Here is a 14,841-nt window from a genome sequence, read left to right as displayed (position 1 = left end):
GAATTCTTGCCTTGGCGCCTGCCCATCTCCTCCTATCGATCCTATCCAATGGGTCTTCTAAAACTGGATCAGGTTTCCCTACTGGCCAATCAGGGAAATTTGGTTGCGCCTATCAAATGCCCTCGCTCTGTTTCCTGGTTCCTGCCACAGGCCAAGAACCCTCTCACCCCTCCAAAGGGTCTTCAGGATCAGGACCAGACTCCCCGTTTGCCAGTGACCTTGCCAACAAGGGGCCTACCTCTTTGATCCAACCGCAGTGGGATGTCTGCTCTCCTTATTGTGTGCCCTTCCCTGCCTCGTGCGTGCCTCTGCCGCTGTGCCGGTCCCCTCTGGTCCCCGCCGCTAGCCTCTGCCTCCACGCTGGTCCCCGCCTCTTGTGTCTGTCACCACCGGTCCCCCAAAGCCTATTTTTGATTGCAGCGCAGCGCCTCTCTGCCACGTCTGCTCGCCTCTCCGCCGTGACTGCCCATAAAATGAATTTTAAGAAAAAAAAAGGACATTTTTATTATGGAAGCTCTAGTACAACACAGGTAGTCATGCAGTAAATCCTTTTATTCATATATCCTTTTTAACTCTTGTTTTAATTGATTTTTATGGAGCTCTACATTTTTCTCTGTTCCCCTCCCTGCCTCTCCCCTTCCCTTCAACCCTCTCCCAAGGTCCCCATGCTCCCAATTTACTCAGGAGATCTATCTTTTTCTACTTCCCATGTAGATTAGATTTATGAAAGTCTCTTTGTGTCTTCACTGTTGTCTAAGTTCTCTGGGATTGTGGTTTGTAGGCTGGTTTTCTTTGCTTTGTGTTTAAAAACCACCTATGAGTGAGTACATGTGATAATTGTCTTTCTGTGTCTGGGTTACCTCACTCAAAATATCTTTATGTGCAAGTGTACATTGCAAACAGTCATTGTTCTGGTTCAAGGCCTTTGGATTCTGCTACATTATTGATACTGGGCCCTCATTGGGACTCATGTTGGATATCCTGTTGTTACCTTGTGTCATAGAGATCTTGCAGCTTTGGATGTGTAGGACTGGTTCCCTCACATGCTCTAGAAGATCATAGATGAGGTGGATGTTGGGGTGGGCCAACTCATAACCCTGGTTCTGGACCTGGGTAGGTGCAGGCTTAGTCAGCTCACTAGCTCCCCTCTGTGTTCACCGCCAGGATGAGCTCTCCATTACCCCAGCTGTTTCACCCCTTGCAGCAATGAGCAATGGGCGGGGATAGTTCTCTGCTTTTACAAGGCTTAATCCAAGGATCTTCTCTGCAGATTTGATCCAGACAGAACTGTTTCCTTTTGATTAAGACTTCCTGTCTTACCTGACTCTCCAGTGTTTCTGATAACCTGAGGATGCTCACGGTTCCTCTTTCTTTGAAACTAAGCTCTCCATGTAGAACTAGAGTGGTTTCTCCCTCTTTTTATATCACTTGTGTCTTTTGCTACATTTTTACCAGATAAACTTTGATATATGCAGGAACCATTGGCATGTTAGTTACAGAGTTACAGGTTTTTTTTTTTTTGGTGTGATAAATATCATGGCCAAAGGCAATGCAAGTGTTTACTTTGGTTTATGGTTCCAGAAGGCTAAGTGTCCATGACATTGAACAGACACTGGGGCGGGAACAATAATCTGAGTGATCACATCCCAGTCACACCCAGAAAACTGAGAGTGAATTGAAAGCTGGGAAGCCTATAAACCCTAAGCACTCAATGACCACACATAGTGATGCACTTGCTCCAGCAGGCCTCCACCTCCTACAGATTCCATAACCAGCCCAAAGAGCACCACGAACTGGGGCCCGAGTGTTCAAACACATGATTCTATGGTAGGCAGTTTTCATTCATCTCACCGTTGTCGGGGAGTTGGACATACTTAGTTTGCCCGTGGCATGGAATGGGCATATATAATGAACTTTCTCCTGCTGCCTCCTTAACATTTAAACTTTCACTTAAGAAATAGCAGGTGATTTTACTTCACTCAGTGGGTCTTTACTTCTGCTTTGTATTTAAACTTGTAGTGGAGCTGACTTTTCCCAGATTGCTGTCGTTGAGCTGAAGAAAAACAAATTGAGTTCTCCAGTGTATTCATCCTGGGTTCTCATGGACTTATAAAACACGTGTAAAAGTCCAGCAGAGCTGAAATTAATTATGCAAGAACACTTCTTCTCTGTGATAATTTCATAGTGCCTAGGGTATATATAAAGAGTACTTTATTTCATTATTAAGTTTCACAACATGGAAGTTTAGAAACTTGGAAGCTATCCAAAGTTAAGTACCACGATGTTCCAGAAAGAACAGCAGTAAGGTAAAAAAAAAAAAAAAGGCAGAGGAGAACATAATTATTGGGATATTTATTGGCTCTGTTTAGCAAAGGGGAAGATAGGACTGATGCTTCAACTCTAGAAGTAGTATTGAAGGAGGTTGTGAAATTATTAATATTTATCTTGTCTCCTGTATAATAACTTAACAGATCCATGTTGAAGAAAGTTGGACTTAGCAGAAGACTTTAAACTTTGAATGTCAGTAATTTTCGTGTTCACGTTCAAATAGAGCAGAGGAAAAAAAAACCCAAGTAGATTAAATGCAATTAAAGTAAACAATTTAACTAAAATGATGGTAGAGTAGATTTTGACTTAGATGCAGTTGGGCCATATGGCTACATAAATATCTATTATTATACCACATATTGATTGACTCATCTTCCACCAAAGCTAAGAACTGTGAACATATTTCATAAATCGTTTGAAATTCCACACAATACCTGTTACTCTATGTTGAGAACATTATGTTTATTAAGAATACACAGAGCCGGGTGGTGGTGGTGCACGCCTATAATCCCAGCACTCGGGAGGCAGAGGCGGGCGGATCTCTGGGAGTTCGAGGCCAGCCTGGTCTACAAGAGCTAGTTCCGGGACGGGCACCAAAGCTACAGAGAAACCCTGTCTTGAAAAAAAAAAAAAAAGAATACACAGACACTCTGAAGAGATGGCTCAGTGAATAAAGGTGCTTGCTGCCAAGTCTAATGACCTGTGTTTGATTCCTGGTACCCGTATGGTGACAGCAGAGACCCGACTGCCACAAGCTGTTCTCTGCCCTACACATGCATGCTGTGGCACATGCATGTACACACATGCATGCATATGTGCATTCATATATGTGAATAAAATATAGTTTTTAGAGATTAAAAAATGTAGGCCAGGAGAGATGGATCAGTGGGATGTAATGTTCTTCCTGAAGTCCCAAGGGTGATTCTCCACACCCATGTTAAGTGGCTCACAACTTCTTGTAACTCCAACTCCAGGGGCATCTGACAGCTCTGCTACTGAAGGCGCCTGTGCTCACATCACGTACCTCCAGCGGCATAAACAAACGCATGGTTGAAAATACCAAAATAAACTCTAAATCATTTTTAAAATAAATCCACACACTTACTTTTGACCTATTTGTTATATCTCTTGGTCCCTGGATACTTCTGTTGTGAAACCTTACAATTCACTTTTCATGTTATCCATCTTACATTGTCTTATGTTTGCTTATTTAATCTGCTTCAGCAAGGAAGCAAGCCTGCCCTGTGAAACAACTGACATGCTAATCTCAAGATACAATGCCAGTTTAGTTGAGAACAATTATCTGTAGTCTGAAATACCAAATTAAGTGTTGAGGAGGTATTTTCATATAAAATATTTCAAATGTGTAAATTAGGGTTCCTTTTGGCATTTATTTCTTTACTTATATAGTGTGTGCTTGCATATGTGCCAAAGCCTGCACATAGAGGTCAGAGCATAACCGGAGTTAATTCTCTCAGTCCACCATGTGGGCAGTGAGAGGACTCAGGGTTTCAGACTCAAAGGCTAGTGCCTGTACCCACGGAGCCATCTCACTGCTGCCTAGAATTCGTGTGCTCTCCAATTTGATCTGCAGCTTTGTCATGTGCCATTAAGACTACAAGTTCCTTTTTTATGCCCTGGAAAAATTACACCATAAATGGACACTTTATAATATGCTTAATTTCCTTTTATTAAATTGATAGGTGCAAAAGAATAGGGCACATTGACACTATGATGAGAACTTAACATTATTGAATTTTTATAATTTTTGCAGCTTCATCCATATAATTTTTCATTTGTGCAGTGACGGCCAAGATGATAATTTCAAAGTGTTTTAGCCATCTTTTTTTGATAAGGAAAGGTCACTTTCAGTCGTCAGAAAAGACATCATTCTATTAAACTAATTTGCCTACATGCAAATTTTGTCATTTTTACCTCATTAACTATTTATCATGGAATAAAAAGTATATATATTCATGAAGGGGCAGCTTGCAGCCTGATGGAGCTGGAACTAATATTTAGCAACTCTAATGACTTTTTTGCATCCTTAATTAGATAGCATAAGGTTGATATGATTAGGTCAGGATGTAGTGTTTTTCATTAAAATACATTTTAGAAGCTGTATTCATAATCTGCCCTAGCAATTAAATAATGAGCCTATGAATTTAATATTATCGACCCAATTATTATCCCATGCAAACGTATACCTTTAATAAATTTGTGCCGTAGGACCTTCATTAGCATCAGAAAGAATGATATTTCTAGGTTCGTAGATTGAATAGCTATGGTTAAACTTAGGTAATGATCTTAAATGTATCAGGAAGCAAAGCTCTGATACCTAGCCATTCAATTCCAAAGTGTTCCTTACTATTTGTTGAAGACTCATTTACATTGTAATTATTTTCTTAAAGAAAATACCACTTTAACACAGGCTGCCGAAGCTCATTAAAAAAAAAAAAAAAGCAGGGTGTTAGGTGGAAAGGAAGGTGAGAGGCAGCTGTGCATTGTGGGACAAGAGTGTGAGAATTTAAAGATCTACTCATGAGCAAGATAGGAGAGCATCTGTTCTAAAATGTCCGTTTCTCAACATCTCTATCAGTCACGCACAGCCACAGGCATTAGATGAAGGTGATTTTTTTGGTTGTTGCAGGTTTCTGCCATTGTTCAAAGATGGTTGCATGGAAAAAGAAGGGTCCTGTAAGAAGGAATCACCTTCTGCTCAGGTGGATGACTACAGAGAAACACGCACACATAGCAACAAACCTAGTTCCCTCATCCACCCAATCGGGAGTTGTTACTGAACTACTATTTTCGTGAATTGGGGCAGCAAACACAGTTGGCTGGCATCCTTAGTTCATTCTGTAAGAAAGTTACTAACAAAGTTATGTACAATTAATGATGTTTTAATTAAAAGAGGTAAGAAATAGACCTTGTCCTCACTTAGCAATGAAGCATATAAAGAAGCCAATCATTACTGTTCACAAGTAAACTTCACATAGGTGTAAGCAGACTTACATAAAGGTGCTTGCACAGAGGCAAAGGTCATCTCTTGTGGGGTTTGAAGTCAAAGTGGGCAGAATGCTTTGGTTTAGGATGCGATGGTCAGCAGCACTAGATAAGATGGCAGCGAAGGTGGGGAAGTTGCTCAGTATCAAGAGTGGGGACACTAAGGCTTTTCTGTACAGAAGGAGGAAACAAATGGAATGTTGGAATAACAACAGGACGACAAATTTAGACACTTGTGTCCCCCAGCTGCAACAATGGGTAGTGCAGTAGTTTGAGTGTAATTGGTCCCCGTAATCTCGTAGGGAGTGGCCCTATTAGGAAGTGTCGCTTTAGGGTAGTGGGTATGGCCTTGTTGGAGGAAGCCTGTCACTGTGAACTCGGAGGTTTCCTATGCTCAGGTTAACACCCAGTGTTTCAGTCAGTTTCCTGTTGCCTTCTGATGAAGGTGCAGCCAGAGCCATGTCTGCATGTGTGCCACCATGCTCCCTGCCGTGATGATAAAAAAACGAATCTCTGAACTTATAAGCAAGCCATCCCAATTAAATGTTTTCCTTATAAGAGTTGCCATGGTCCTGGTGTCTTTCGCAGCAATAAAAGACCTATCTAAGAAAGGTGTAAAATATCAGACTGAAAACTCAATATTGCCTAATTGTGGGAACTGTATTTTTCTCACAGGCTGAAAGAAGCCATTGACAGCATTACTAAGAAAATCTATCTCATGTATCTAGGGCTCTGGGCTATCTTTGCACTGAATTCTATATTGCTAACTTATCTACTTACTATTTTCACATCATTGGAATCAAATAGTTTATTGTTCTTTGTTCAGTGTTTTGCCCTTAATGGTTTATCCATTGGAATATCTAAATTACTCATGATATTTTCTAACTACCCAGTCCATCGGATCTGACAATCACTATTTGAGTTGTTTTGCACATCGCTAAGTGTCCCTCACGGAGACCTGAAGCAGAAGAATGGACCCTTAAGCACTTTATTAGCTTGATGGGGTCTTGAAAGCGAGCAAGGAGAAGTAGAAGATCAAAATGAAAACAGGTAGATTTGAATCAGGCTGAACATGGAAATGAAAACCCAGCATCAGACTGAATTTGAGAGTAGCAAGCTAGAAGAGCAATGCATGCAAAATACAGGAGACTGACTTTTTAATACAAACTTTCCATTGGAGCGTATCCATCTATGCAGGCATGGGTTCATAAGACAATTTTGTACAAGTGTCGCCAGCCTTTAGCCATATTCATCTCTGACTCTCCTTTTTATTCTCCTTTCCCCACCTGTAACTCAAATTTAGTCCACAAGATAATCTATTTTCTACTTCTTCTTCCACGTCCCATCATGTATATGGTTACACACACACACACACACAATATCTAGAACCATAAATAGATAAAATTTGATATGTCTCTGTTCTGGAATATTTAACTTGAATATCTGATCTCCAGTTCCATTTATTTTCAATGACAATGTTGTTCTTCCTTCCAGCTGAAAACTCCATATATGTGTTTGTGCATATGTTTATATGTAACACATTTTCATCATCTATTCTTCTGTTGGTGGACACTTAGTTTTAACCCATAACTTGCCTATTGTTACTAATGATTCACAACCATAAAGATACCAGGTTCTCTATAGTAGGATGGAGAGTCCTGTTTGTATATATCCAGGTGTAGCTACCTCATATGGCAATTCCATGTGGTGGTTCCATACAGATTTATATAGTAAAAATTCAGAAGGGCTGAGGAGATAACTCGGTAGTTAAGAGCATTCCCTTCTCTTTCAAAGTACCTGAGGTTAGTTTTTACAACCTATGTAGAACAACTCACAACTGCCCATGACTTCAGATCCAGAGACACCAATGTCCTGTTCCGGGATCTGAGGACATCTCCACTCACATGAGCACATAACCCCCAACTCCAAAATACAAAGATAGATGTTTAAAAAAAGAATCTTGACTCTTACTGGTTGACACATAAATAGGTTGTTGGGACTAGAGGAAATGCGATTCAGAAATCTATCTCAATTAGAACTAAAAGTCATAAGAGGTAAGGTTGTCAAACAACACATGGTGGCAGAATCATAGAAGTAATTTTACAAGTCATAATGCTAGCCCTCAATGGGAGTTTCAATGGAATGCATTCAGGATTCTTTTGTGGATACATTCTTTAGATTTCCAAAAGGCTGTTGATCCACCAGTCACTGGATTATTCTTGTGTAAAGAACACATTTTAGTGAGCATATCTTGAGGATATTCGTGCATGATTTTAGCCAAAATAATTTCTATTGAATAATTAAATTTTTATTCTGAATTCTATATAGCCTCTGTTGTTCATTATTCCAAATTCTATATCATCATCATTATGATTTTTAAATATTTTTGAATGTATACTATGATTAGAACTACAAAAAATTTTATAAACTTAAGTTCTTATGCAACAAAGAGGTTGACAGTAATCCAACTAGTTGGAAATACTAAGTTTTATCAACATTTTAGAAAATACAGAAGAAGAACATATAGAAATGAGAATTTCACTTTTACATTTTCAAAGTCATTGCAAAGAAACAGCAAAGGGGAGTCTCCTCTCTCTTGGTTGGGTGGTCTTGGTAATTGAAACACCTTTCTTTTATCTCTAAATGTCCAGGATGTTTGTTTATAAGCTAACCAATACATTGTTAAGCTTTTGAAAGGCTATTTAGCCATAGAGAGATTGATCTCTTCTATAAAATGGAAATGATAAATAACAACCAAAGAAAGGAACCAGTAGAACTTTCTGAAGACACCTCAAATGTTTGAATTTTAAAATCGACAAAGATCTATTGCATTCCGTTAAGTACTTTCTCCTTTAATTCTAAAATTATTTCTATTTGAAGTAAAGTCCAATCCATATGTTTTTGATTCATTAACACTTAGTTTGTTAACATCCCTTTACTGTAGTCATGTATAGCCGTCTTTTCATCTTTTTTTTTTATAAGCTTATGCTCCTCAGACACAGGAAATCAAGTTTTTCTAAGAGTAAACAAACTTGAACTCAAAGAGACACAGGGTATGGGGCCTCTGTATGTAGACAGCACCTTTTAGCTTTGGACTACTCCTTGATTCACTATGCAAATTTTTCTTTAGCAGTCCCTAGAATGAGATATCTTGCCAATTAACTGAGACACAAGATTCTGTCATATTTTATTATTTACTGAAAGTTCCTCTCTTACATTAATTCTTCTTTATAATCAAACAGATAACTACTAACATATTAATGAACAAGTTATTAATAATGATTATTTAATTGTCATCTCCTTATTTATTCTCATTAATAATACAGGAGCTACTTAACTTTTAATTATTATGTAGTGGCAAATGAAGTTTTCTATAAAGCTCGGAGATATGTTCTTGTATTTTATTTTCTTTTAGGGTACAGTGTTCTTTAACAGGAAGGGTCAAAAATCACTTTTTCATGTCTTACTGACACTAAACAAACACAGGCCCTTCACATAGGTTGAAAGGGTGGTAGATTTTAGAGGTTGAAGGGCAACTTCACCAATATATTGTCTCTCCTATGACCTTAATTCATATTAACTTATCTACTTACTACTGTTGGATACTCTGAGCAATTTTCTGAACAATAATAATAATTCCACATTGGAAAATATCATCACAATATTAGTACCTGCTGAGAGATATTGTTTTAACTGATATTTTCTTATTGACAGGCAGGTCAACTTGAAATGTGAGTCCTATTATTTTTAGAGATGAAGGAAACTGAATCATAAATCTCTATGACTACCATACAAGAACTCTAGAAGATTTTTGTAGGATGTTTACAAGTCAATTCATTTAATTATTAAAGCAAGTATATGTGGTTGATATTACTCACTTTACAGATGAAAACCTGAGACTCACAGACATTAATGTTTTTCTTTCAACTATGCATTCATTTATTCCCTCATGTGTTTATTGATTATCTTTTAATAAAATAAACAGTTTTGTTATATGTGAGTGCAAGACAAAACAACCTCCTTTTCTAACGGGGATACAAAGCAGATGATGAAGTCACAACAATACAGCAGGAACTATGTGGTTTGTTGATAGCAGGAACAAAAACATGATTAACTTTTTTTAAGGTGCCAATGTGAGATGATTAGGAGGAAACATTAAAACCTAACTAGTCCCAGGGCAAATTGGTACCAATAGGAAGGCTTATGAAACAGAGAAATTACATACACATATTTTTGAGAACAGAAAAGATTTGTAATGACTGAAACCTACCTGCTGTAGCCAATATAGGCCTAAGTTGGGATAGGAAGGTCATAAGTGCAGACAAGCAAAGTGTGTGCACTTAACAAGACAACATGACATGGCTGTTGTTCTGTCATAAGATAGGTAAAATTGGTCACCTGTGAGGTTAGTTTAATTTGCTAATAGTCAGATCTCTTTAATCAACCTCAACTCCATGTTTTAATAGTCAAAACTAACCCCATGTCTATCACTCACATCCTAAGTATTTCCCTTTGTACCACCCATATCCTTATTCGATGGCTTGGTCTCATAATTAACTGGAGAAATAAATAATTCTTTCTGTCTATACATTTTGTAACGCTTTGGCTTGTGAGATAGTTTGTATTCCTATTTCAGTTCTTGAAAAAATAAACCCAAGACTTCAAACCATGATATAGTAACAATACTGACATCAACATTTCCCTGAAATAATTATAAAAATAATATTTGTTGCAAGGAACCGCTTGTTTGTCCCGGCCACCCAGAACCGAAATAATCACATAGAAACTATATTAATTAAATCATTACTTGGCTCATTAGCTTTATTTTCTTATTGGTTAACTCTTATATTAATTTAATTCATTTCTATTAATCTGTATATTGCCACGTAGCAGTGGCTTATCGGCAAAGATTTGGCATGTCTGACTCTGGTGTCTCTCTTACTCTGCTTTTTTTCTCCCAACATTCAGTTCAGTCTTCTCAGCCTACCTAAGTTCTGCTTTATTAACAGGCCAAGGCAATTTTTTATTTATTTATTTATTTGTTTATTTATTTGTTTTGTTTTGTTTTTTTCAAGACAGGGTTTCTCTGTAGCTTTGGTGCCCGTCCTGGAACTAGCTCTAGTAGACCAGGCTGGCCTCGAACTCCCAGAGATCCGCCTGCCTCTGCCTCCCGAGTGCTGGGATTAAAGGCATGCGCCACCAGCACCCGGCAATTTTTTATTTATTAATGGTAATCACAACACACAGAGTGGACTCCCACATCAAAGATGTACAAAGAGGAACTAGTAAGAAATGAATGAATGATAAACTAGCAGCTGAATGAATCAGGTAATGGGTTTCCAGATTTAACTTAATTTCTACAATATACTGAAACAAAATCCACTATACCAATCATTCTTGAGCAAAGTTGGGAAAATTAAAGATTTACTTGCTGCCTTTCCCATACCCACAAAATTGCTCATGTACACATGTGTACTCAGATTCTATCTGCAGTTCCATGGGTGTGCAAAGCAGGTTTGATACATGTTTAAGAGTATATGTTCTCACTTCCTTGTGAGCATCTTATTTTCTGAGTCCATTCTCAAACAAGCTGCCAGTACAACAGGTTCCCTGACACACTGTAAAGTGGAGAGGGGCAAGGCAGATGGGCAGAGAAAGATTGCAAATTCATCCCAGGAGCTGGAAAAAAGTGAACATAAGAAGACTGCTTGAGAGCTAGTCCCAGGACAGGTTCCAAAGCCACAGAGAAACCCTGTCTCGAAAAAAAAAAAAAAAAAAAAAAAAAGACTGCTTGAATTCAATGGCTAACTTGAGTTGATATGTTAAAATCATTAAGTACCAAACAATTAGTGAAAACTTCGAAGAACTAACTTTTGCTTGTGTACATTAACTATTAGACTGCAAAATTACATTGATTCTGTGACCCAACATAGAATTTTAAGACATTATAAATTCAATTTTGTAATCCCACATAACCTTTAATTAGTAACATGTCCATATTGTTTTAAAATTCTCCAAACACCATTTTCAGAACATAGTTCTACAGTGTAAAAGATACAGTTTATCAGTATCATTACATATTAGGTTCACAATCATTTTGCTAGTATTAAAAATTTACTGATTAAGGATTTTAATGCTAAAATGTATGCAGTAGTCAAGTTGGCAGAAGTGTAAAACTCAGGTTAACATCTGAGTACCTTATTGTAGCCTCTAAATTTATAGATAATGGGATGATATCACAGTGATTTGGAGGAAAAATAACTATAGACTTAGCCCAATAACTGCACGTGAACAAGTTAAATGTTTTTTTAATATATCCAAAATTGAGGAATGTTACTGTTTCCAAATAATAACTCACCACAAAAAAAGAAAACAAAACAAAAAACACCACGTTTTAAGTATCGAACTCACTCAGCAAGAACTCAAAATTAAAAATTCAGTGTTATTAACCACAAAGTTGTCAATGCTACTTATAAAATATAAAACACAAAAAAATAAAAAAAATAAAATATAAAACACACCTATATATTTTTTGACAATTTTCAATTTTTAAAATTGGCTTTGACAGAAGACAAGAAAGGATACAATGCTTGGAAGGTGCATCAATAATAAACTGATTTTATTGAGTTCAAGAGTACTTTAATAATAACTTGATTAAGGCAAATGACATTCACTCTCCTGTCATGACATATACACATTCTCTGCAGTAGAATGTAAGGCAGTAAACCTTTTTGGAAAAAGTTTCAGAATGATTGTTTTAGGAATAATCTTATTACTTGATCCAGGAATTGAACTTCAGTGACTCTACACAAAGGAAAAATTCAGGAAATGCAAATAAATATAGAACACTCCAAAGAAAGAAATACTTTGTCTCATTACAATTATCCATTATTTTGTTATGTAGTCATGACTTCCTCTGATGCAGAAGCACAGGACTTTTTGTTATCATCTTCTGTTTTTCTACAAGACATGTTTATCATATCTTTTATGATAAATGTTATTTTCATAATTTGGGAAGAAAGACCTATAAAATAACTTTTTTGAAAGAAAGAAAGATCAGTCACAATTTGGTGTCCTATATAGCTACTTTCATTTGGGAATATCCATTCTGCAGAGGAAACTGAGTCAGACAGAACTAGATCTTCACAAAGCCATTCTCACAAGTGGTTGAGTCATGACAATCTGTTACAGACTGGCTTGCCATCTGTCTTTAGCAGGGAGGGAGGAAAGTAATACAAAGCTCCTGTGTTGTAGGAAGGGTTGGCCAACAAGTTTGTAGCGGGTTCTCTTATCTGTGTTGATGGTTATCATATGAGGTTTGATGACACAAAAGTCTTGCTTAATTTGGTGATAGAACCCGGTCAGACTGTTTCAAGATGCGAAGTGCTTGGCTGTTCTCTTTGCCTTTGTTGTCCTCCTTCCAATTAGCAGTGCAGTTGGCTCCTTTTGTCCCTTCGAATAGCGCTGGCTGTGGTTTGTGCTTTGACTAGTCCCGAAGCACTGCTCAAGTGCTGTGTTTGTCCCTGCTCTACCTTAGCAGGTACAGTCACCATGAAGGGCTCCCAGGGACAAACATTCCATCTCTGCTTTTGGCCCATTCTCTGGCAATCTGCTGGGAAAGATCTATACCTTATACTATGACCAGTTGCCAGGCCACTCCTATGACTCCCCTGTACCCTGGGTTTTGATACATGCTCATTGTTGATTTTTAAATATGAAAAAATATGCTTTATGAGGGCTTTAGAGAAATATTTTATGATTTATAATTAAATTCTGCTTGATCTAAAGGAATGACCTCACGTATTTGATTTTACTTTGTCCACTGCCATTTCTGTTTAGAGTCTCTTCTACTTGTCTCAATTACACATAAAATTTGGATCTGTGAGTTACAAATTTTAATATTTGTCATAATAATGGAATAAGCTATGCCAATAAGTTGTCATTGTTTAACCAAAAATAGTAGTCTTCTAAACTCTTAAACATCTTTAATTTTTTTATGTTTTTATGTATTTCAAAACCCAACGTATAATTGAAGAAAATTTATGCACAGGTAGCTGAGTAATGTTGATCCACTTACAGATTTCAAATTATGTATAGTATTATACATAATTTATAATATGTATAAATTATTCCATATAATAATCAGGAATGCAGAGGTAAGACTGGAGAAATGATACCTCAATAGGTAAAGTGTCTGCCACACAAATAGGAGTACCTGAGGTCTGGTCCCCAGCACCTACATGAGAGCTGGACAAGGCTAGCACCTGTAACTCCAATACTGGGAAGGAGCGAGGGCACAGGCATACTATGAATTCAGTGGTTATCTTAGCTAATTGGAAAGATTTCAACTCAGCAAGTGACCTTGTCTAAAAGTTAGAAAGATGGCTCAGTAGTTAAAAGCACATGCTCCTTTTCCAAAGGGCCCAAGTGCACCTCCCAGAACCTACTTTGGATGTATCATAATGGTTCCAGGTGATCTGGCACCCTTATCTGAGCATGTGGCCTATATGCACATAAACACACAAATAAAGATAAAATAAATGTTTAGAAAATAGGGACAGCATTTCAAATAAGTTAGGAACAAGTCAGATAGAGACGTGATTGAGAAAGACACCACATACATACTAGCAAAATTACAGTTATAAAGTAGAAACGAAAATAATTTTTATAGTTGGGGGGTCACCACAAAGTGAGGAACTGTGTTAAAAGGTTGCAGATTAGGAAGACTGAGAACCACTGCTCTACAGTCTTGCCTGCAATCCAGTCTTATGGAAGTATTTTTCCCAATTGAGGATCCCTCCTCTTAGATGGCTATAGTTTGTGTCAAGTTGACATAAAACTAGGCAGCACAAATATATTTTTGCTTGCCAAAACTATGCATGCCCAAAACATACATACATGAGGCAAACACCCATAATCATAAAAATAAATATAAAATTACAAGACGAACCTAACAAAAATTCATTGTGTAATTCTGCTGTTTCTGGTATAAGCTGTCCCAATCTAAGAAACTGTCTACTGCTTCCCAGAGGGTTGCCGCATTCAAAGAGTTGTGCAGTAGTGGGAGATAACTTTTACCCACATGTAGGGTTCAAGGGAAGTACCAATTTTCACTATGGGAAAAGTCTATCTAGTTAGAGGTCATACCACAGAAGACCCCAGTGCCGAAGGTGATGGCAATGAGCTTTCGCTGTGGAATGAGGCCTTGCTCTGCCTCTCTTTTTAGCTTAATTAAAAATGATCACATTTCCATCATCTGATACCTTTGACAGACTATGGACATAGAGCCAATTTGGACATTTTCACCAAAAACTATGAAAGGCTTAGCAGTATGTGTCAACAGTGTCACACAGTGGAATCTCCAACACATTGTCACGTTACATTTTTTTTCCTCTTAAAGGAACGTTAAGAGGCCTGGCGGTGGTGGCGCACGCCTTTAATCCCAGCACTCGGGAGGCAGAGGCAGGCGGATCTCTGTGAGTTTGAGACCAGCCTGGTCTACAGAGC

General features: G+C 37.7%; 1 protein-coding gene across 1 annotated transcript in view; it reads left to right on the top strand.

Annotated features, from left to right (window-relative positions):
* The window catches only part of Ofcc1 (orofacial cleft 1 candidate 1), a gene marked incomplete at its 5' end in the record, with an annotated part of 272,407 nt that overhangs the window by 209,169 nt on the left and 48,397 nt on the right, over window positions 1-14,841 (top strand). The window lies entirely within an intron of this gene.

Source organism: Microtus ochrogaster, chromosome 16 (assembly GCF_000317375.1).
Source record: "Microtus ochrogaster isolate Prairie Vole_2 chromosome 16, MicOch1.0, whole genome shotgun sequence".
Lineage (NCBI taxonomy): Eukaryota > Metazoa > Chordata > Mammalia > Rodentia > Cricetidae > Microtus > Microtus ochrogaster.
Note: the sequence above shows the minus strand (reverse complement) of the source record. Positions and strands in the feature narration are given on the sequence as shown.